The sequence below is a fragment of the Buteo buteo genome, chromosome 12, assembly GCF_964188355.1.
Source record: "Buteo buteo chromosome 12, bButBut1.hap1.1, whole genome shotgun sequence".
Taxonomy (NCBI): domain Eukaryota; kingdom Metazoa; phylum Chordata; class Aves; order Accipitriformes; family Accipitridae; genus Buteo; species Buteo buteo.
Genome location: NC_134182.1, coordinates 28,475,143 through 28,496,526, shown reverse-complemented (window position 1 = coordinate 28,496,526; position 21,384 = coordinate 28,475,143).

The window sequence follows — 21,384 nt, the reverse complement described above, 5'->3', positions numbered from 1 at the left end:
TCAGCGCGAGCCCGCGTGTTTTAGAGAACTGACAGGGAGCTGTGCTGCCAACGAAGCCGTGCTGCGCCCCCTCGCCCCGTGGCCCGAGCTGTGCCCCGCTGCCTCGGTCCCTGCCACGGTGCCAGGGTGCTGCCCTTCGCCCTGTCCCCGGGCTGTGCGGGGTGGCTCCCCTCCACGGGGTGCCAAGGACAGCGGGGGACCCCGTGCCCCAAGCGCTTCACTGCAGAGCCTCCCTCCAGCCTTGCTGCTCTTACCGCGCCACTCAGAAAGCCTTCCCTCGCGTTTCTGCTGAGTCGCATCAAAGATTTTACCTTCACGTCCCCAGGTTGCACTTCCTGTGGGAGTCTGTATTTCTGGACTGCCCACATCTGTCCTGTCCTTGCTGGGGAGGCAAGGCAAGAAAATGATTCTTTACTGTATTATGTCACTTTGATGATCGCAAGTAAATCTATGAAATAAGCCGGGGAGCCCCGCTGATGCTAAACTCTGTAGTAACTTGCTTTACTCCAGCTTCCAGTGGGACAGGAAAAGGGGCTTAGCAATTAAAAAAAAAAACCTGCTCCATAAAGAAAAACAAACAAAAGCAATCTGAACATACCAAACAGCTCTCTTGAAGGAAGGCAGTCGGTATCCTTCAGGGAGGGCAAAGCGCTATCACTACACAGCCCAGCTGAACCCTTAATTGCAGGCTGTCAGGTACCATACATCTCCAAAGTTTCTGAAGTGCAGGGGGGTGGTGTGATGGGAATAGATAACACGCAAGCATCACAGGCTGGGCAGAGCGACAGAAAGATGAGGCTCAGCTCAGCACCGGAATATTTCTGTGTATTCAGGCTGAGAGGCAGTAGAGTGCGGGATGTTAGCAGAGCAAGACGGTCCTGAAGGAGATACAGTGGGTTCACAGCTAATTCAAGCTAATTTTGTCTGATAGTTAGGAGCCAACCTACGTTTCTTTGTAATTTCCATTAATAGCTTATGAGAAATCAAAAAGCTCTGACAGCCTCTTTAAAGACAGAAGCAGTAACCAATACAATTACAAACGAGACCGGTCTAGAGAAATACGCCTTTGCTTGCTGACCAATGGAAGCCAATCGAGCATCTTCTTGTGCAGAAAACAGATAACAAACGTCATCTTGAGAGATTCTCCCAGCTGTTGGCTAAAGTTGAATCTGTAATGGGAGCTATTGAAATCTCTGTTGTAATTGTTTATTATACAAGCTGCACTTCAGAAAAAAATCTGCACTGAGAGTCCCATTAATATAATGACTAATGGTAAAAACAGTTAGTGTGCACAGAGAGGGGAACCGGTCTCAAAGGGCAGCCTTTAAATGGTGTGCTGCCCTGGTTTGGTGAGGGCAGCCTCACCTTATGCGGGGTCAATTTGTCCCACTGCAGGGCGTGTGGTGGGTTTTGTCCAGGTAAGATGGGGGGGAGGCGTGACAGACAGCCCTCCAAAGCAGGGACCCCCCGCTGTCACCAGGGTCCCCCTCCAGCAGGTCAGTGCAAGCCTGGCTTGGCAAAATACGTAAAGAGGGATGGGGGGCAGGACTCGTCCTGAGCAGGGGGGTGAGTTTTTGTGGTAGCCCATCACAGGGAACAGGCCTGGAGATGTTGTGATCGCAGCAGCAGCTGCCAGGGAGGTCCTTGGCCAAAGCCCTCACCGCCTTCCAGGGCTCTGCACCGCCCCGGAGCCCTGCGGAGCCAGAGCCGACGCGGGGCTGGAAAGCTGGGCATCCTTGTTATTGTCCTCCCCTTGGGATGCAAATATAGCGTATGTTCATTCCCAAAAGCACAAGAGGAATATTTACTGATTGCAAAGTCTTTTTGTATAATGTTTGACTGACAGTTTATAATTTCCCTTTAGTGACACACTGTTATTCAGATTTCCTGTGCTACTAATATGCTTTAAAAAAAAACATTAATTGCCTTTAAATATAACTTTGTATAATAGTAAGCCATTATTTTTTATTTTACCAATTCTGTGCTGTTCCTTGCTTCTAGGCAATGTTCATTGCAACCACTTCCCCTTCTTCCACTGGTGCACGTGTGTCCACGTAAAACAAACACTGAGACTCCCAGACACATCATGATCAATGTGGAAGTGCCAAAGGTTGGAAGGAACCCAGGAAGCCCACCTCTCCTGTTGGCCATTCCTGAAGGCCACCGGTACACACGCCTGGTGTCCAGGGGCAGCGTCTCGCCCCTTACTAGTGGATTTCCAGGTCCATTTTTATGCGTGTGCAAACATATGTATGTATGCACACTCCACACATAACCCTCACAAACACATATGTCTTTAGAAGTATACACACATAAATTCAGTTAGTTTCATTCCTTTCTGATCAGGTTGGATATAACCTCTCAAGCCTTCAAGCTTAGGGATTGGGGCATTTAAGAAAATACCTTTCAGCGATAACAATTAACATTTTTCTTGTTCTCTCTCCCAGGTTATTCAGCCCATAATCTCTAGCAACCTAAGCACCAAATGTCACTAATAAGTACTGGGTTTTAACTTTTCTTTTTGCACCAAAAAAAAGGAGGTCACGATCACCTAAGCAACCGCCAACTTTTGTTTCTGTGATTAACTTCTCTGCCTCTCAAGATGGCACCTGATGCAGGACCCCTCCGGGACGGCGGCAGGGCCGCCTGAGTTGGGAGGTGCCCTTTTCCAATGCCGAGACCACCTCGGGCACGGCAGGAGAGGACCTCCTGCGGAGGCTTGCCTGCGGGGCTGCCGGAGGCCACCCGGTTTGCAGGGCAGCAGCCGCTGTGTCCAGCCCTGGGACCCTCGGTGCCCCCGCCAGCAGGGCGGATTGCCCCGGATTGTCCCCAAGGATTGTTGCGGGAAGGGTTTGCTGCCTTCCTCCCGCTCCCCCCCGGCACAGCTGCCTCCCTCGCTGTGCTCCAAGTGAGGAGGGCAACTCCTCTCCCCTTTCATCCCTCAGCCACAAATATCTGGGGGCAGCTGGGCAGCTGGCAGGCACCGGACCGACACCTGTGTGCCAGATCCGTCCAGCTGTGCCCGTGACGCACCGTCCATCTGCGGCGCTTCTCACGTGCTGCCGCCAGTTGCTTTCCCTGGGGCCGGCTGGGAAAGGAGCCGGGGCCGGCGGGAGGGAGGGAGCCACAGCGAAATTTTCAGACAACGCTTTGCCTCCTGATCGATTTCCTCCTGTCGCCAGCTCACGCGGGGCAGGGCTCGCAGCTAAGGCGACCCCAGGGTGCCCAGCCCGATGGGGCCAGGCGGTGCGTGGCTGCTTGCTCAAGGGGCATCCCTGGTAGCTCCTTCCAGGCTGGCGAGGACTGCCCGCATGGATGATATGGCCGAGACCCTCGGTGCAGGCTACCTGCCGCTTTGGGTGGCCCAGGCACCCGAGGGATTTGCTGTGCAATATGTTTTCCCTGCCTTGCCCTGCTTATACCCGGGACAGTCGACGCCAGCAGCAGAAATCCCCCCGACTTCACAGGCAGCGGAGCTGGGCTCTGGGCAGGCGGCAGGGGCAGCAGCAGACCATAGCTCTGCTGAATTAACTCCGGAGTATCTCACTGGCTGGAAACTGAGACCTACATGATCTTCCTCAAAGTCTCCATCCGTGACAACAGTTTAGCAGAAAATGAAAGAGCGCTTGAGCAGGGGTGTGCTCTTGGGGAGTTGGTGGAAAAACTTTTTGTGACGTGGTTGAAGGCGTAAGGGAACCGCCTCATCTGCTCTTCTCCACTTGCTAACCATCACCCCAGCGGCTCCTCAGCCACTCTGAGCGTGCCCATCCAGCCCTGCTTCTGCGTGCCCTGCCACACCAGATGAAAAACAAGGCGAGGATTTGAAAGACCTGACTGAAAAAGGAACTTTTAAAAAATAAACCTAAAGAAATACCAGCCAGGGAAGGAAGGGGTTGACCTTGGTTAGCATGAGCCATTGCATGCCCAGAATGAGGCCCAACCTCTGGCGAAGGCGGCCAGCTCCCTGCACTTGGGGGTCCCTGACCCACCGCCCAGCACCACAGGGCCGCTCTCTCGGCACGTGGGTCCCGGGGTGGCCACTCTCCAAGCGTGCACCTCTCGCTTGGGCACACATCCAGGCAGCCACAAAGGGCCCCGTGGAGAAAGGACACTCGCAGAAAAGTGCAAGATGCAAATACCTTGGTGGGAGCCCAGGCGAGCAGTCACAGCGTGTACTGGCAGTGTCACCGTGGCCTTGCTTAACCCCGCTCGGAGCAAGGCTGGATTGTAATTAAAGGAATGCTGGGTGCCAGTGAGCTGGCGATGTTGCTGCTGCTGCATCTGCATTAGTTCAGTGGCAGAAGATTTTGTAAAGAAAATGGCCTCAGCTGCTTCGCTGCGTTTGCTGCAGCAGAGGAGTTCACCCTTTGCTGCCGCAACCCACCGTCCCACAGCTCGCCACACAGCGAGACGCCTGCAGGCACGAGGTCCCTGGGAAGGATGGCTGGGAGCAGCCAGAGCAGCACCTATGAAGCTGCTTCTCCCCTAAAGGGAACTCTCGAGTCCCCAGTGCTTTTCCACAAACATATCCATCACCCAAAAAACCTGCACCCTGCTTCTGCTTTTGCTTTGCAATCAAACGGCAGGAAAATTCCTCCTCCTACCACCCCTGCCCTGAATGGAAAACTTCCTTCCCCCGTGTTCTCTGCTGCACTTCCCAAATGACCTTTGTTTTTTTCCTTTTCTTTAAATACTTGCCCCAGTTGCCTCGTGTGGGTCAAATGTGAGCCCGCTGGCGCCCACGTCATCACGCTCCCAGCTCAGCGCATCCTTCTCCTCATCGTCATGCAGAGCATAATTTTCACCTGTTATTGAAAATTCAATATTGGGAGCTTTTAATTCCAAAGATTTTGATTTTTCAATAAAAAAGTGAAAATTAATCTCGGCGGGATTGCAGCAGAAATGTTGCAAATGAGCTGGTCACGTAAGGGAGAGAGGGAAGGAAAACAGGGAGGAAGAGAAGGACAGAGCAAAGGAGAGGAATACACAGAGATGGCCCTTCCAGGAATGGGTTTAAATAATTCAGGTGAAAAACATGACCAGAAGGGGAGATGTAGTTTTTTGGGCTGCCCTGCACAATTCAACAGAAAATAGTGCTGTTCCCTCACTGCCCCGTCAGTTGGCTGGACCGTATCCCACTGCCGCAACATCCCTGATTGCCCTGTTTACTTCAGTGCTCACGTGCCAACAGCTCAGTTTAGGCCACCCGTGTATCACGACCCCCCAGATTTTGTAGTCATTCTATAACATGTCTATAAGTCCTTGTCAATGTCACCTTTATTAAATCGAATAGGACTTTTCCCTCAGCATTACTTGGATTGGTTAAAACAATGGAAAAGTGGTGTTTAAAAAAAAAAAGTCCAATGACCAACGTTAAATATGGGCCTGTTTTCCTGATTATTTCTAGCCTATATTAAATATTAATCAATTGCTTTTTGGTCTTCTGTGTAGCTGGAAATCTCACTGAACGAAGGCCATGGTGCTAGTCCTTCGTTAGCCATGAGGACGTGTTATTTTGTCTCCTACCCATATCAAAACCTGAAGTCTCTCAGCTTTGTGTGGACAAGCAGCCATCAGCTTGCACACAGCAAGGTTAAAACACGGCCACCCATCTTCTGCCTCTCCCTCTTACAGATCCTGTTTCTGATAGCTCTGCACAACCCCGTCCCTCCACCCAGACGCCCACCCATCCCTCCATCCCTCCATCCATCGCTCCGCGCTGTCACTCCACGGAGTCACCTGGGCAGCGGCTCCTGCGGGTGCCTCCCCCGGGCTCACATCCAAGCTCACTCTCTGCTGCTTGCAGATTCTTTCTGCATAACATCTCTGAGATATGGCCTTCCTTACCCATCTGTACAGCTAAAACTCTTGTCAAGACTCTCAGCATTTCACATCTCAATTACTGTAAAATCCTTCTCCTTGCTTGGCAAATGCAGCCTCATCCAGCGCTTCCTACTCCATCTCCCTGCCCAGCCACTACCGTACCCGCCAACCACAGCTTAAAATCATTTATGCTCCAAAGGATCACACACAAACACCTCCTGTGAGTTATTTTTCTTTCCGGTGATCGCAAAAGAATGGTGAAGGTACAGGCTCCCACCTGGATGTGATTTTACAGGTGCAGCCCGCGACGCTAGGAATGGTGAATAGGAGCTGACTTACACATCTCGCCGTCACGCTGAGATAAAATAATGCACCTGGGGCCAAACTCAGCCGTGAAGTGTCACTGCCTTTAGTTGCCCCTGGCAATGCTGCGAGGGCACCGGCTCTAGCTGAGAAACCCCACATCCCTCGCCTGCCCGCAGTGGCTCGTCCGCAGGAGCAGGCGGCATCCCCCGACGCTGACCTGCCTCCAACCCGAGACGAGCTTACGCCTTTTGCTGAGCAGAAGTTGCACCGGCCCCATCGCCATACTGGTGTGTTTGATGCTTACAAACCCTTTCCTGTTGCTCTGTACATGCTCATCTTTTCCTCCCTCATCCTCTCTTCCCAGAGCTGCTTTTCTGCTTCCTTCCCCTCCTGCTGCTTCTCTCTTCCCCTTCATCTCCCCTCCACCCTGCGAGGAAGCCTGGAGCTGGCTCCCACATTTCGCTCCTGTTTATTCTCAGGTCTGTGTGGCTTTTGCTTGGTGCTTTCTATTATGAAGATGACAGCAAACTGAGAGTTTAAACAAATTTGGCTCTAGGTGCTTTAATGAAAAATTAACGGGTTTAATACTGGCTTCACCATCAAAAGAAGAGCATTAATGTTTAATATTTAAACAACACGTCTTCACAATAATTCCACCACATTTCACGCAGAGAACCCACAGTAAATGCCTGGGGTAAGGCAATAAAAAAACCCTAAGCTATAACACTATTTACTATTTTAACCCTTCATTGACTCTCTTTCCCAGTTTACACAATGCTCTTTTACAAAAGGAATGAAGACATTTTTTAATGACATTTACCCCTGTCCTCTGCCACCACAAAAGGTAAGAATATCAGATTTCAGATCATAGTCCTGGCTCCTTAAGCCGTTTCAAGACCGAGGATATGAAAATGTTATGCAAATGAGTTGCCCTTTAAATGTATCTTCAGGAAAAAAAAAAAATGCAACAACATCTCACTGAAGACTGATTGAGTTGGCATTTCATCTTCAGCACATGCTGTCCAGGTACAGGTCTCAAAGAAAAGCTTCAAATGATAAAGAGTGGCTCCAGCATCCATAAATTTGTGATGTCTCCCCAAATTACTGCACTAAAGGGATTTCTTGCCTTAAAATTGAACTCTGCCTTTCAATGTGGGCAGGGCATCACCTGCCCGGGTCCAGACTCCCCATGACCAGGAGCACCCTCCCTGGAAAGCACAAATCCATCATGAATGCCAATGCTTTGGGGCAGATGTTGATGGTGACACTCAGCCTCAGGAGGAGCTGTGGGCTTGTTCTCTCTCTCCCTTTTCACTTCAGCAGACGGCCAAGACTTCTGTATGCTCATTGTTTATGAATAACCTTCTGAGTACGCAGTGCTCTCCCTGATACAGCACAACCAACTTGAAAAAACCCACCTCACCAAGGAGGAAACATCAGTTACCTTGTATTGCCTGGATCAGCTTCAAGATCCTTTTGCACGTAAAATGAGAATGATTTCTTAAACTGAGAGCATTTAATTGGAGAAAGGATTCTCACTTCAGTAAATCTCCATCTATAAAAAAACACGATCCAGCTGGATAGCAAGAAAACAAATCACGTGCACGGTAATACAGAGGAAAGAAACTACAGTGCTTCCAGATGCATATTACAGGAAAATAATTAAATAGCAGCCCTGGAAGGAGACATCATGGTTGAAGTAGATAAATAAGAAAGCTCTGTTGATGGGAACCCAGAAATAAAGCAGAGGAGAAAAGCACTTAAATACAAAAAGTCATCAAAGAAGTTATATATCTGCCTTGATCGTGCTTCCAGAAAGTTTCTGGGTCACCTGTCCATGGAGCTTCACTGTTTTCAAATCTAAATCCTGTAGCACAACAACTATTAGACAGGAGGAGATGGACAGCTGAAACAGGATGCAGACAAGGCTTCTCAGGCCAAGACAAGAAAGGTCTCCTGAAAATGCTGATTAAAATGTCTCAGTGCACTTTACCTGGCACATGTAAGCAGGTAAATACATCATTAGAAAAAGCACTGGAATGAGACTTCCTCAGCCTCAGAGCTGGGACCCCTGCATGCACTAACTGCCCTGCTATCACGTACACCATGAGGTCATGCACGAGGGTGTTTTGATTCCCTAGGTAAAAGACGTTATTAAGGTCAAGAATGTTATTCTAAGAGCTGCCATGTCCAGACAGTCATGGAGTATGTACACTGAAGCTTAATGTTGGTTTTAACCGTTGGTCTTCCTGGAGCAGCTCGGAGAACTGTTTGTGTGAAGCCTAATAGCTTCCAGGTGTCACTCCCAAAGTCCTGATGCTCCCACACAGCCGGAGCCTTCCTACTGATGGCTACCAAGCACCCTCAGTCCCGTGAGGCTGCAAGCAGTCTAATATATAGCCCTGTCCTTTGCAGCATCATCCTTTACCCGACTGCCTTTTTGGTTTTACAGCCTTCTGTGATACCCTTAAGTTTTCCACAAACCAGGAGTACTTCTTCCTGCGAATTATTGCACCCTCAGCTCCCAGTGGAGGTGGTTTTCCTCCCCCCAGGCAGGCTGGTGGGCCCTGGCTGGGAGCCATTTCGGCTGGGTGCGAGGGAGCACCCTGCTCGGATCGCAATCAAGTGGAGAACACGCCGTCTTGTTATTATGCAGTTGTGCGTGGCGCAGCACAGAGGGTCCCGCAATTCAAACTGCAGCTGCAATTCAAATCACAAGTAAAATGAACGTATTTTTCAAGGGGAACCAGTGACACACAAGCCCTGTCTGCACTATGGCTAATTCCACTTTCCTCGGCTATCATTTCCTCCCCTGGCAATCACTGCCCCATCTGAGAGGTCTTTGGCGAGAGGAAAGCCTCGTATCGGGGAGCTCAGAAGGGCAATGTGGGGACACGTTGTGATGCTCGAGAAAACTTGCTTCCATGCTGAATGGTGGTTTTGTAACAGGTTCAGATTCTCACCGGTCTGTATCACATTCAGCAGCAGTGTTACAAGTGCAAGATAAAACCTTTTAACTCAGCTTTCTCACTTGTTTCCAGAAATTTTCACTGGTGGCAAGTACTAGGAGAGGGAGATGCTGCTTCCCTGCAGGGGCAGGTGATACCTGCCAGTTTAGGACGGTTTCCATTAGCATACAGGGCCAGGAAAATGTCAAACTCGAAAGGAGAAGAGGAATGGCCTCAGATGCACTCGCTGAACTACTCCGGTAGGAAAAGCATTTACTTCATTCAGTTGCTTGTCACAGCTTTTTTGTGTTGGTGCCATACACAAATATGCACTTAGAGCCGATTTTTGCACACTCTCGCAGGCCCTTCGCCTTGGGTACAGGAACCTGGACTTGGTGTCAGCGTGCAATGCGAGTAAACAGGGTTTAATCCAAGAACTTTTTACTGTGTTGTAAGTTTGCAAAGAGCTTCACATGAAAGCCTACATTGTTTCGAAGTGCTAGACATTTTCCTGCTCTAAAGTTTCTAACAGGGAACTTCTGCTGGGTTTTGGATTCAGGTCTTGTCGGTTCCCCGGCTGCCAAAATGACTTTTGTGAGGCAGATAAAACTTGGAATAGATCTGGTTCAACCTTTGCAGCCAGCTCCTACGCCTATGAAGTTTCTGAAACAAAACCCAGAGTCTCTGGGGGAAGAAAAAAAAAAAAGAAAAAAAGAAAAAAACCACCTCCTGCACTCTCGATTGTCGTTCAGTTCTCAGTCAGGTTTTATAGTTGGGACTCATCGCAGCCCTAAAATCAGCCGGTGAAATGCCCTTTTAAACTGGCCACTGCTTTGATTCCTTTCTCCCTTCCAAGGCGCGAGCACCTGGGAGCGCTGGCGCGGCGTGCGCCTCGCGGGTGGCGAACAAAGGAACAAAGCGGACGGCCAGGAGCCGGGCGCGATGTGCGGTCGCTCCGCATCGACCCGAGCTTGCAGCAGAACCGCTTCGTCCGTTCGGGCGCAGGACGTTTGCACGGCCCGCGGAGAAGCCGGCTGAGAATTCACCTTGTGTAATACGGCAGAAAAAGGAAAGGAAAAGAAAAACCCAAACACCACCCCCAAAAAGCCCAGCAAAACCCCCAGGGGCAGGTTAATGCCCTGGGTGTTAACTCGCTCCCAGAAGCCCCGCTCGCCCCCAGCGCCCCGGTCCCCGCTGACCGCGCTCTGCTGGCAGCCGCGGTGGCTACGAGCGGGCAGCTCGGCGCTGCGGGGGCCAGCCGCTCCCCCCCGGGGCCGGAGGCAGGCGGCGGAGCGGCGGCCCAGCCCCGGCGGTTCCCTTCCGCCCTCGGCCCCCGCCGGCTGCGGCGCCCGCCGCGGTCCCGCCGGCTGCGCCCCGGCACCGCCCAACCGTGAGCGGCGGGAGACCTCTAGCGTCCGCCGGGGCCGGCCCGGCCCGCAGCCCCGCCGCGGCTCCACCTGCCGCCCGGGGCCGGCCTCCGTCCCCTCCCACCGCCCCGGCCCGCTCCGCTCCGGGCTGCCGGCAGCGGAAGGCCGTGCGGGCTCAGGCGGCTGCCGGGGGAGGCGGGGGGGGGGGGTCCTGAGCCCGCGGTGCTGGTCCTGGGAGATGGGAAGGAGCCGTTACCGCCCCTGCGGCGGGATACCGAGGGGTGGGCGCAGGGACGGGCCTCGGCTTTGGGTCCTTTGCCCCCGACGGGAGGCGACGAGCAAGCAACGAATTGGATGGCGCGGCGCTGCGAACCCCCGGGGATGTCTCCTCCGCTTTCCCGACCCCCCCGCCAGCATCCAGCGCTCCCCAGGGGCCGGGCACAAGCAATCGGGGGCCCGGCGGGGACCCTCGCCGCCTTGCAACATCAAACCTTCCGCACCTCGGGTCACTGGCAGGCTGGGCCGACTAGCGCCGGGGCTGAGCCTCCGTATCCCCCGTCCCCGGGGCGGGGAGGGCGTCTGGATGCCCAGGGCTGCACGGCACCTCACCTTTCTCTGAGGGGATGGCGGGAGAGTTTGTGCTCGGGCAGCCGCCGTCACTTCACAAAACTTTCTAACGCCCAGCCGACGTCCAAAAATAAAAAATGCGCTAACGCTTGCCCTGGGCGGCTGCTGGGAGGAGCTCTGGAGGCCTCTTGGCTTCATCCTCCGTGGTTCGGGAGCATCTCGTGTGCTCATGGGCTTCCCTGTCCCCATCCCCGCTCCCTGCCACATCCTCCTCCCCGGCATCATCCCGTGCCTGCAGGGCTGCCTGTAAAGCAGCAGGAGAGCAAAAGCGGAGGGGCTTCCCTCAAGGAAAACCCAAAAGCGGCCTTAAAGAGTTTGTGCAACTCCACACATCACCGCAGAGGTGATGCTGCGGCAACTGTCCCGCTCCCTTTCTCTGGCGCGTGCCTCACCCCACCGTGCAGGCGCAAACGCGTCGCTTTTCCCAACGCTCAGCCCAAGCCTAGGCCGCAGCAGCCCTCGGCCTGGGGTTGACGCCGCTTCACCCTGAGCTGCCACCGGTGAGCAGCCCCTGCCCAACCACCAGAAAGGCCAGCCTGACCGAAAACACTGCGTTTCAGGTGCGGTCAATGGCATTGTGTTTGTTCGCTCTAGAAATGAGAAGACGGAGGGTAACGAGGAAAGAAAGAGGCAGTTTTCCACGCTGGCTGGAAGCAGAGAGGGCAGTGGCACATGCAGAGAGCAGCAAGGGAGGGTGCTGCCGGGAGAGGTGCTGCTTCTTGGCTCAGCAAGCAGGCATTTACCGTGCTCACCCTTTTCCTGGGAAAGGGCTTTTGAACAAGACCTGTTGGGTGGGAAATGTGCCAGTGCTCTTTGCGCGGGTTTCCCTGCCTTGCACATGGGTCAGTGGCAGTGCTGGGGCGCCCGCTCACCTGTGGACAGCACCTGCGAGGTGCATTTCCCTCCCTCCCTCCCAAGCCAGCAAGAGGGTTTAATGGTGTATTTGGGATTTGGGAGCCTGAGGAAAGCAGCACTGTGGTGGGTCTCCCAAATTGCCTCAGCAAAACAGCCAGCAGAGCTGCAGAGCCAGCAGCAACCACAATGCCGGAGCCGGTGCCCAGCCAGACGCTTGGCTTCCCAAGCCTCAGGACTCTGCTGCTCAGCATCCTCCGAGCAGGCGCCGTCCCTCTGCTCCTCCTGCTCTCCCCACAGCCCAGACCTGGCCTCTGCCCCCTCCACCCAAAATCGTTGCCCAAAATGATTGCTTCCTGAGCTCAGCCTGCAGGCAGTCAATGTTTGCCCTCCAAGGAAACCATCCCCAGGCAGCTGTTGAGCACACGGTGGAAGCACCACACCTATTTCTGGGTGTTTATGGGCTCTTTTATGTCTCTTGTCCTTCCTCATTCTCCACCCACCTGCTGAAACACCCAGCACTTCAACAAAGCTGTTTCTGTTTCCTGCTCTTTGTCTCCTCTTGTTTGAGCTCCAGGACTCAGATGCCAATGTACAAATATGTGGATAACATTGTCTTCTTTGTTTTCTGTAAAGGAGAAATGGAAGAATTCACCTACAATACAAAGAGGGGTCAATTTGTTTTCCCACCATAGAAGGTAATGTTTGTCTTGCCCTGCTTTTTGTCTTGGAAGCCTGGATGGATGACAGAGGAGCTTGTCAGTTTGAGACAGAGGAGGAAAAAAGCGGGTGAAAATTGATTTGCAAGGAAGTTACTTAATCATGTATTTGTACTTTTGGTTGTGCCTTGAGCTTTTGTTTATATCTGCGTATCTCATATATTTGGGAGATGCTTGAGAGACTGACAGCCCTGTTGATGCATCAATTAAGGACCACGCTGACAAGCGCCAAGCTCTCCGAAGTGCCCGACCAGCTCTCCGAGACGAGAATCAACGTTCCTGGAAAACAAACCTCAGAGGGAAAACAAATGTCATGACCAGGATATCTTTTAAATTTTGCCTAGAAAAATAAAAAATGCTTTTTCCTAGCAGCTATATATCACGAGCAAGGAAGCAAGGGTGTCCTTTTATTTTTTCCACAGAAAGCCGCTTCCAAAACAGGCGAAGAAGAGCTGAAAGATCTAAGTACGGAGGAGGAGAAGCAGTCGTGCGTGCCAGTGCTGTTGCACCCCGATCAGCCTCCCCACAACTATACAGAACGATGCAGACATGCACACATGGCCACCTCTGAGCCAACCCGTACAGCCCGAGTTACACAGAGCCCTCGTGTCCTCCCTGCTGTGGCAGCCACGCTGGACCCACAGTGCTCACAGCCTGAAAAACATCATCTTAAACACAAGGCAGCATGACGCCTTCCAGAGCTGAAAGGTGCTGGAGGCTCTTTAGGGGTGGGGACGTGCTGGGGGTCCTGGGGCGACGTCCTCCAGCTCCTGCAAGGAGGCCAGGCAGGACTGGCAGGGGACAGGCAGGGCACCGTGTGCAGGGACAGGCGTGTGGCGGAGCCTATAGACCATCCCCAAATCAACAGTGCCAAAAACTGGGAGGCCCCATCAGCTGAGTGGTGGAGGAGGCACAAGCAAGGAGGCAGAAGTGCAGGAGGGGCACGGATACCAGGAGAGGGGAAGATGGCTGAGGGTATCGCAAGACAATGCAACCAAGACATGATCTCCACGCCGATGCCATGACCCAAAAAGTTTGTGTGGGACACTGGGTGAATCGGGAGAAGAAAATAAGTTGCCGAAGGGCTGATCCTCTGACTCCATCCCTAAGCTGCCGAGGACCGTGCTTAGGGGAAGCATTGCAAAGTAGGTGCTTGCCACCTGTCTCCCGGCATCGGAGAGAGACGCTGGAGAGCCGGGTGGACCGCTCTGCTCCAGCACAGCCCTCTCCTGGCTGGGTTTCACGCCACCTTACAAACCCCAGGACTGTGGTCGGGAGGAGCAGGGAAACACTCTCACTTGAGGCGAACAGAGCCAGACTGCAGGGGAGATGGCAGCGGGTGAGGCTCAGTCTGCGTCGTGAGGGGATGCTGGGCTCCTCGTTAGCTCCACGTTTTCCTTTCCTCTCCCTGCTGGTGTGAGAAAACGCACGCTGCATTTGTTCGGCTGCCAGGAGTATGGCAGCTCAAGCACCATCTTGTTAGCTTTGCTGTGTGTCGTTTCCCACAGCATTGCTTTAAATAATGAAGGGAGTCATGATCCACCAGCTGGATTAGACGTTATGAACTTACCTGGCTCAAATCCAATGGTGATATATTTGGTCTCATTATTTTATGCACAAATGCCACAAAACAGCGCAAGATTATTTTTTTTTTCCTAAATACTCTTTTTCTTTTAGCACTGACATTTCTCTTATTTGCATTAAGATTTGCACTGAACAGTCTGTGCCAGACCAAATTTGTCAGATACTTCTGCTTTTATGGCTGGTTTGTTCCAGGAAATCAGGGTTGGAAATTGTATCCCCTGATCTGAGGGATGGGCCAGCAAGCGCTTCCAGGGTGGGGAACATCTCCTCGCATTCAGGGACCTGCTGTGTGAAGAAATGGGGCAACTGGTGAACGCATCATGGTGCCATGGCCAGGACATCTGTTCAGGAAAATGGAAACCGAGATCCTCATGTGATAGGACTTTTAGCAAGCATCTGAGCTGTAGTTTCCCCAGCTGTATGGGCAAGATAATATTCAGCCTGCTTTATAAAGTAGGTTTCCAAGACTTTCATCACATGGAGATCTAGATGGAAGTGGTGGGAAGTGCTGTTAGGTAAACTGCGCCCACACTTGCTGTTTCCAGCAGAGGTACCCAACAAGGTGCATGCAGGGTGATGGATGCAATGGGGCAGGGAAGCAGCTGCGCTTGCTGTGGAGTGCAAAACTTTCTATCCCCTGCGGTGGGAATCAGCCTCCCCATCGTCTGGGAGACAGAGAAAGGGAAGGTTTTGCAAGGGAGGGCAGCTAACTGCAAAAGCCAGAGATACCAAAGGGATCAGAGGTCAGGGATGGATAAGAAATGCTTTGAGCACAGAAAGATTAGAGGGCAGAAGCCTTCACTGGGGATACTTTCAGCTTGCAGCACTACAGATCCAACAGAGTTTGGCCCTACCCGAGAAGCATGAAATTGCCTCAGACCAGGTTCTCGTGTCCTGCTATTCCAGCAAAGTAAAATAAAAAATTCACAAAGAGATGCGAGCCACCTGGGATGGTAATGCCCATCACTTTCTTAGTGATAAAAGTGCAAGAAATGAGGGTGTTGTATGGTATGCTTTACCCAGCCACCCTGGCAAGATCACGCTGTTACAATTCAATTCAGCCCTCAGGCAACGCACTCCCGCTCTGCTTCCGGAATCAGTCGGTGTCTGCTCTGGGTATTTCATCTCACAACCCAGACAGAAAGGGAGATTAGAGAAGCAGAAACCTACAACATTTGGGGGAAAAAAGGTCTTTTCCCCCCCCCCCCTTCTGTTTTGTGTCTTAGTATGTACCATTGTGCTGAGTCTGCTATTTGAAGTAGTTGCTGAAAAGTCAAGACCAAGTTTGGAAGCATCTGGAAAAAACGTGAACACAATGAATCTGAAAAGCAAAATCAGGCTCTCCCCATTTTGTTTTTCATTAAGCAGAGAAGGGGAAGAGAGTGCTCCATATATTCAGCCATTCAAGTGCGATGTACTCAGATACTGTCTGGGTGAGCCCAAGCATCGCTCTGCAAATATTGACAGTCTCTTCATTTAAGCAAGAGCTCTCAGAGCCTAATTTTAAGTGCTTATTTTGTGTATTCCTCAGTAAAAGTCATGCAATTAGCGGAAGAACAAGCCCAAGTGTGGTTTGTGTCTCTTCCAGACATTGCCACCCTGCGCCAGGAAGCACCTACTCGTGACACGGCTGCACCATTGCTGTTGTCAAAGCCGAGCCTCCTCCCCAGCAGTTCAGCTCCTACATGGATGTTTTAATCTTTCATACGAATCCAATGATTTAAAGTGAAGCTTAAAATTGCATTCAATTTTTTTTTTGGTTTGTTTTGCTAATATTTCAGTCTTTTGCAGACTTGGGCATATTTTCCAGCCTTGTAAAATTGCCTGCAGGACTCAAGGCAGCAAGCGCCATTCCCAGGCAATTCACAAACTGAAATGACAGGTTTGGATCTCCTGAATTCACAGCAGAAACGCTCCCAGCTCTGGGGCAATATGCAGCAACTATTTGGTTGCCTACAATTTAATAACATTACAGGAAAACTCAGGGCAGGAAGGAGATAATGCCTCTTTCTTGCAATTTAGTCAGGAAGTAGGATTTAGGAAGCTGGACTGTATTTCCCCCCGCACCCCGTCTGCCTCGAATGTGCTCAGGATGTGGGTGTTAGTCCTGCAAAAAGCACCACTGGATCTTTAATGGCCACAGGTGGCCGGGATTTTGACTACACATCATTCGCAGACACTTCAATAAAAGAAAGGCTAGTGAGCTTTCTCTGCTGGGATGGTCCCTAACCCCCATGGCTCCTGATGTAAATCACAGGCCATCTGTGCGTTAAGATGGCCCTCTCTCTTTTCCTGGGCTGCAGAAATGAGAAACAATAATTGGATCCTCTGAGCTGAAAGGACATGGGGCCAGTGCTTACTCCTTAATGCAATTATACGAGGCGAGAGGCAAAGGTTTCAGGAGCATTTTAAAATTGTTGGATAATCAATACAGAGGCTGAGTAGCAATGGTGGGGTTCACAGCTAAACGGATAAGGTGTCGCATCACGTTTGACCTATTTCACAGCATAAGCATCACTTCTGCCCCAGTTGTCTTTTAAAAGATATCAGTGGATACTGCTACTGCTGGAGAACAAGAGCTAAACATCACAGTCTTCCACCGAGGTGTTAAATGGGCTCCATCAAAGGTTAAATTAGCAATCCTCAGTGTAATTCTTTTGTAATATTTCTTTAACATTGAAAACAAAAATGAATGGTCAAACAATTGTGCAAGGCAGACTGTCGGCAGGATCCTGGCTTTCACATACCCACAGGTGCACCCAGCCAGCATCAGGCGCATCTCCCTACGGGAGAATGGGACAGTGTCTCCCATTCCTGCCCTCCTGCAGTTGCTACAGGCTGACTATCACTGAATTCAGGACCTGGTCAAACTGCCAGGCTGGAGCAGACAGACAAAGCAGGCTGGCACAACATGGTAGGAGTGCAATCATCCTAGTTTGCCTTGTAAATTGAGTCCATGCTACTGGAAAAAAAAAGCCATGCTGATCAGCAGGCATTTGCACATTAGGGGTCCAGGCCCAAAGAGATGCATGGGCTCAGAAGCCCATGTGGGAGGTAAGCCCTGAATGCCATCACATACATACCATGGGGAAGAAGTTGCTAGACTAGGAAACTCCTGCCAGTATCCTGCAGGAGTGTGCTGGAGGTATAAGGCCACTAGGTCAATGAAGGGTTAGGCAATGAGGAGCTAGTCCAGGTGAATCTGGGGAGAAGGCAAAGGCAGCCACAAAGGACACTTTTCCAGGTTGCCCCAGTACCTGAGCATCTGGCACCCCAGTACGTGACTACCCCTGGTTTTGCATGTTTCAGTGTATAGAAGCACACGGCTGCTCGGTGGTTCTTGTTCCTGATGAGGGCACAGATCTGCCTTGGGTGAAATCCAGGTGCATGCAAGAGCGGGACCATCCCTGACGTGGCAACAACAAAGTGTTTTTCACCACTGAGACTGCGTGCACCAAATAACTGCCTCCTTAGGAAGTTGATCTTACGCTGTGCTTCCAGGATCCCTTGCTGCAGGTTGAAGATAAGGCCTGAACCAGGATATTTTGAAACAGAGGCAGCAATTTGTATATCTCCTTTAACACGCAGAGCCAGCCCCCTGCGTGCTAGGTCAAAACACGAATGACCTGGCTTGGATCCTTGTCTGGTGTTTAGTGGTCTGTGCTCCCTGCATTACTGGCCTGGAACAAAGACATTTTGGGTATACACTGTTTCAGCTCTGTATCGGATTCATAGCCAGCGGGGCTGGAAGTGCCTCGAGAGGACTTCCAATCTATCTCAGTCCCTCACACGTGAAGAGTGGCAGAGATGGCAGGAGGGTGCTCCTCCTGCTTTTGGGTTTGTGACCTCTCAGTCCTGTTCTCCCATGCTGACCAGGCACTGCAGCTCAGGACATTTCTGATGTCCCTTAAACTCCTCGAGCATGGGGCTTGCACTGAGCCCTGTGCTCAGGACACACATCCCCTTGGGGATTTCAAAGTACACAAAGGTGTTTCAGTCCCTGGATGGAGAAATTCATGGAAATTTCAGATTCGATTTGAAATTAATTACAAATAGGTACTGCTGGGCAGGCTTGGATCCTTACAACTGTGTGTCCTGCTCCTGGATTACCCCTTGTCTAACGCGCTCCCTCTAGCAGTTTCTCCATTTTGCACTGCAGAAGGCACAGATCTGCAGCTGTGTTGCTCATACACCCTCTTTCCTTCCCAGCACCTGGCTAATGCTGTACCTGAGCTCCTGCGGGTCTGGGTTTGTGTTTTCTTCCCACGTGCTTGTTTGCACAAAGGAACCAACCTGCAGGGACTGAACGTCTTTGAGAACATCACCTTCGTCAAGCTGGTCAGAAAGTTTGGGAGTCAACTGGAGGGAGCTAACAGAGTGATGGTCTAGGCCTTATTTCCACATGAAAGCCCCACAGATTATGGAGGCCTCTTTCAGCCTTAGGAGGGTCCTTTTGCCTGTCATCCCCAATACTGCCAGTCGGGGCTCTCACCCTTCCTCTCTCATCCTGACAGGAGAGTGCCAGACACCAACACTCCCCGAGCACCGTCTCTCGGCACTAAAATAGTCTCAGTATTTAGACTTTCTCCCCAGCTATCATGTGTCCCCAAGGGGGACCATCATCATATTTTGCAGTCACAGACCAATTCGATCTGGTTTTCAAGTTGCTTCCAGTTTCTGGGTCCTTTCCCCTTGCTGGCACGACCAGAAAGCCAGACAGGTTTCTCCAGGGTGGGAGCTGACTTCTTGCACCCCTCGTTTGCTCCCTTCTGCCTCGCTGATCCCCCTCCAGCACAGAGCTATTATCCTGGCATTTTTCTTTTCTGTGATAAGGGCAGCATATGTCTGGATCTGCAATTACAAGTTGTATCTTTGTGAATCGCCAAGAAATGAATACTCCTTGATCCAGCCCATGTGTCGCTTCTCCCCCCTGCTGCCAGAGCGTATGATTTGAACGAGGCACCCAGCTTACCTCTGCAGAGGAGAGCTCTGCTCAGAGTTACACTTGTGCACGAGAGCTCAGAGTCACGCAGTGCTGCTCCTCTTCCTCTCCTTAAGCGTTAAATAGATCCAGGCTGTCATCCTCCTTGCATTTTTGCTGTTGCAGGGTAGCCCTGCGTGCAGCAGTGGGGGCTTGTCCCTGGCGTTAGGAGAGGGTGCGGGTAGCAACATCTCCAGGTGCGACTGGGCGGCTGCTGGTGCCAGCGGTGTGGAGCTGCTGGACCGTTCTGCCTGGGTAAGCCTGTAAGAGCAGTTTTCCCAGAGCCGCCGTTTACGTTAAACCACTTACTCTGTTATCTTCCAGGGGGAAATTATTTTCTTTTTTCCCCAGCTGAAGAACATCAATGCCATTAAAATAATAAGAGATTTAGAGCATCCCTTTGTTTATACAGTGACATGCCACAGTGACAGGCACAATATAAATAGCTAAACACTGAGATAACCAAACACTTAGGCTGATGAAAAACCTCCAGCATTTTTCCCATTCCAAATTCTTTAGAGTAATCTGATTTGACCTCCAGCACAATGCATACTTTAATGGTGCCTGAATAATGACTAGGCAAGGAATTAACTCCCACAGTGGGTTAACACACTCATTTTCACCCAGAAGACCTAGGCTCAAATCCCGAATAAATCAAATGGATTTGGTGATCTCATTCCCGTTCCTCACGATCCTTTGTTCACACCCCGCGATTTGATAGAGCCGACGGTTCCTGCCTGCCTCCTGCAGAGAGGGGCCAGCATTTGGGTGACAGAGATGGTATGGGTCAGAGGGGAGGTGCGTTAGCAAAAACCAGCAAGCCCCTCTAATCCAGGGATCTCAGCTGCTGAAACAACAGGGGTAGGGTAGGGAGGGCTTTCACAGACCTTTCACCACCTCCGGGGTGTCGGACATTCGCTGCTGTTAAACACCTTGATGTCAAAAAAAAAATTTTTAACTGCGTAACAGATGCTCGAACATAAACTGCCTAAGTGTGACCAGCTGCGGATTTGTCTCTCCAGGTAAGTGGGAGAGCAAACATAATTCACTTAGCTGATGGCAGTGTCGAGGGAGGTCTTCAGTAGGTGACTGTGCTGACAGCATTTTATGCGTCCTATGAAGATGGTAGTATCAGTAGGGTGGGACAAGACCCTGCACCTATCAAACGGGGAACTTGGAGAAAAAACATTTTCTGGTGTCCGATATTTTCTGCATTTCTTTTGTGCTCGTCGCTAAGGTCACTTGGACGGCAATGGGAACCTTTGAGTGGCGTTTCCAAATCCTGTTACTGAAAGCTAGATGCCTGGCACCCATACTGGAGCCCGCAAGTGACATCGGTGAAAGCTGAAGTGCTCTGTGGCTATGAAAATTACATCACTGCTGCCTAGATGCTGCACTTGGGTTAAACAAATTGAAAGGCTGCTTTGTTTTCTTCTATTTTTTTTATGTAATATCTGCTGCTAAGACCATACCCAAAGCACAGCCAGTAACACCACAGAGAAGTGCTGTGGAAATAACCGAGTCAGAATATTATATTATTTTACCTTTAAAAATGTGGTTAGCAAAATCCTAAGGTCGATGAAACAAAGCGCATGTATCCCTGCAAATATAACTGGTATTAAAACCACCATGCGGGTAGGACTCCATCCCAAGAAGACAGAAAGAGAAACATACTTTAAAAAGTTTTCCATGAAGCCTCATTCAGCATGTAAAGCTACTGGGACTAAGTGCTTTTTAAGAGATTAATATGGACACGTTTTAACAAGTTTTAACTGTGTTTTTTGTTTCTTGAAAGTGCCATTGACTGCAATCCGGAGGCCCGCAGCATGATGTGAAGATAGCTTGTGACAGCTGAGTAGCAGTGATTGGTGAAATTCTGGTCATGCCAGTGTCCATGGGAGCTCATGCCGTCATTCAAATAGTGATGGGATGTCATCCCATCTTTTCAAATCTTGATGTGTATATTAATAAGCCAGTTTTTTCTGATGCTGCACAGTACTGAAATACTCAGAAAATAGTTTAGGTTTCAGTTAGGAGGAACATTGCCAGTACCGAGCAGGATATCCTTCCTGTGCTGGCTTGGTAGAGAGAAGCTTTTTACTTCACGTGTGAAACATATGGGACAAATCAACGCAGCTGAATTACGGAGCCCAAATAACATCTACCAACTTCAGCAG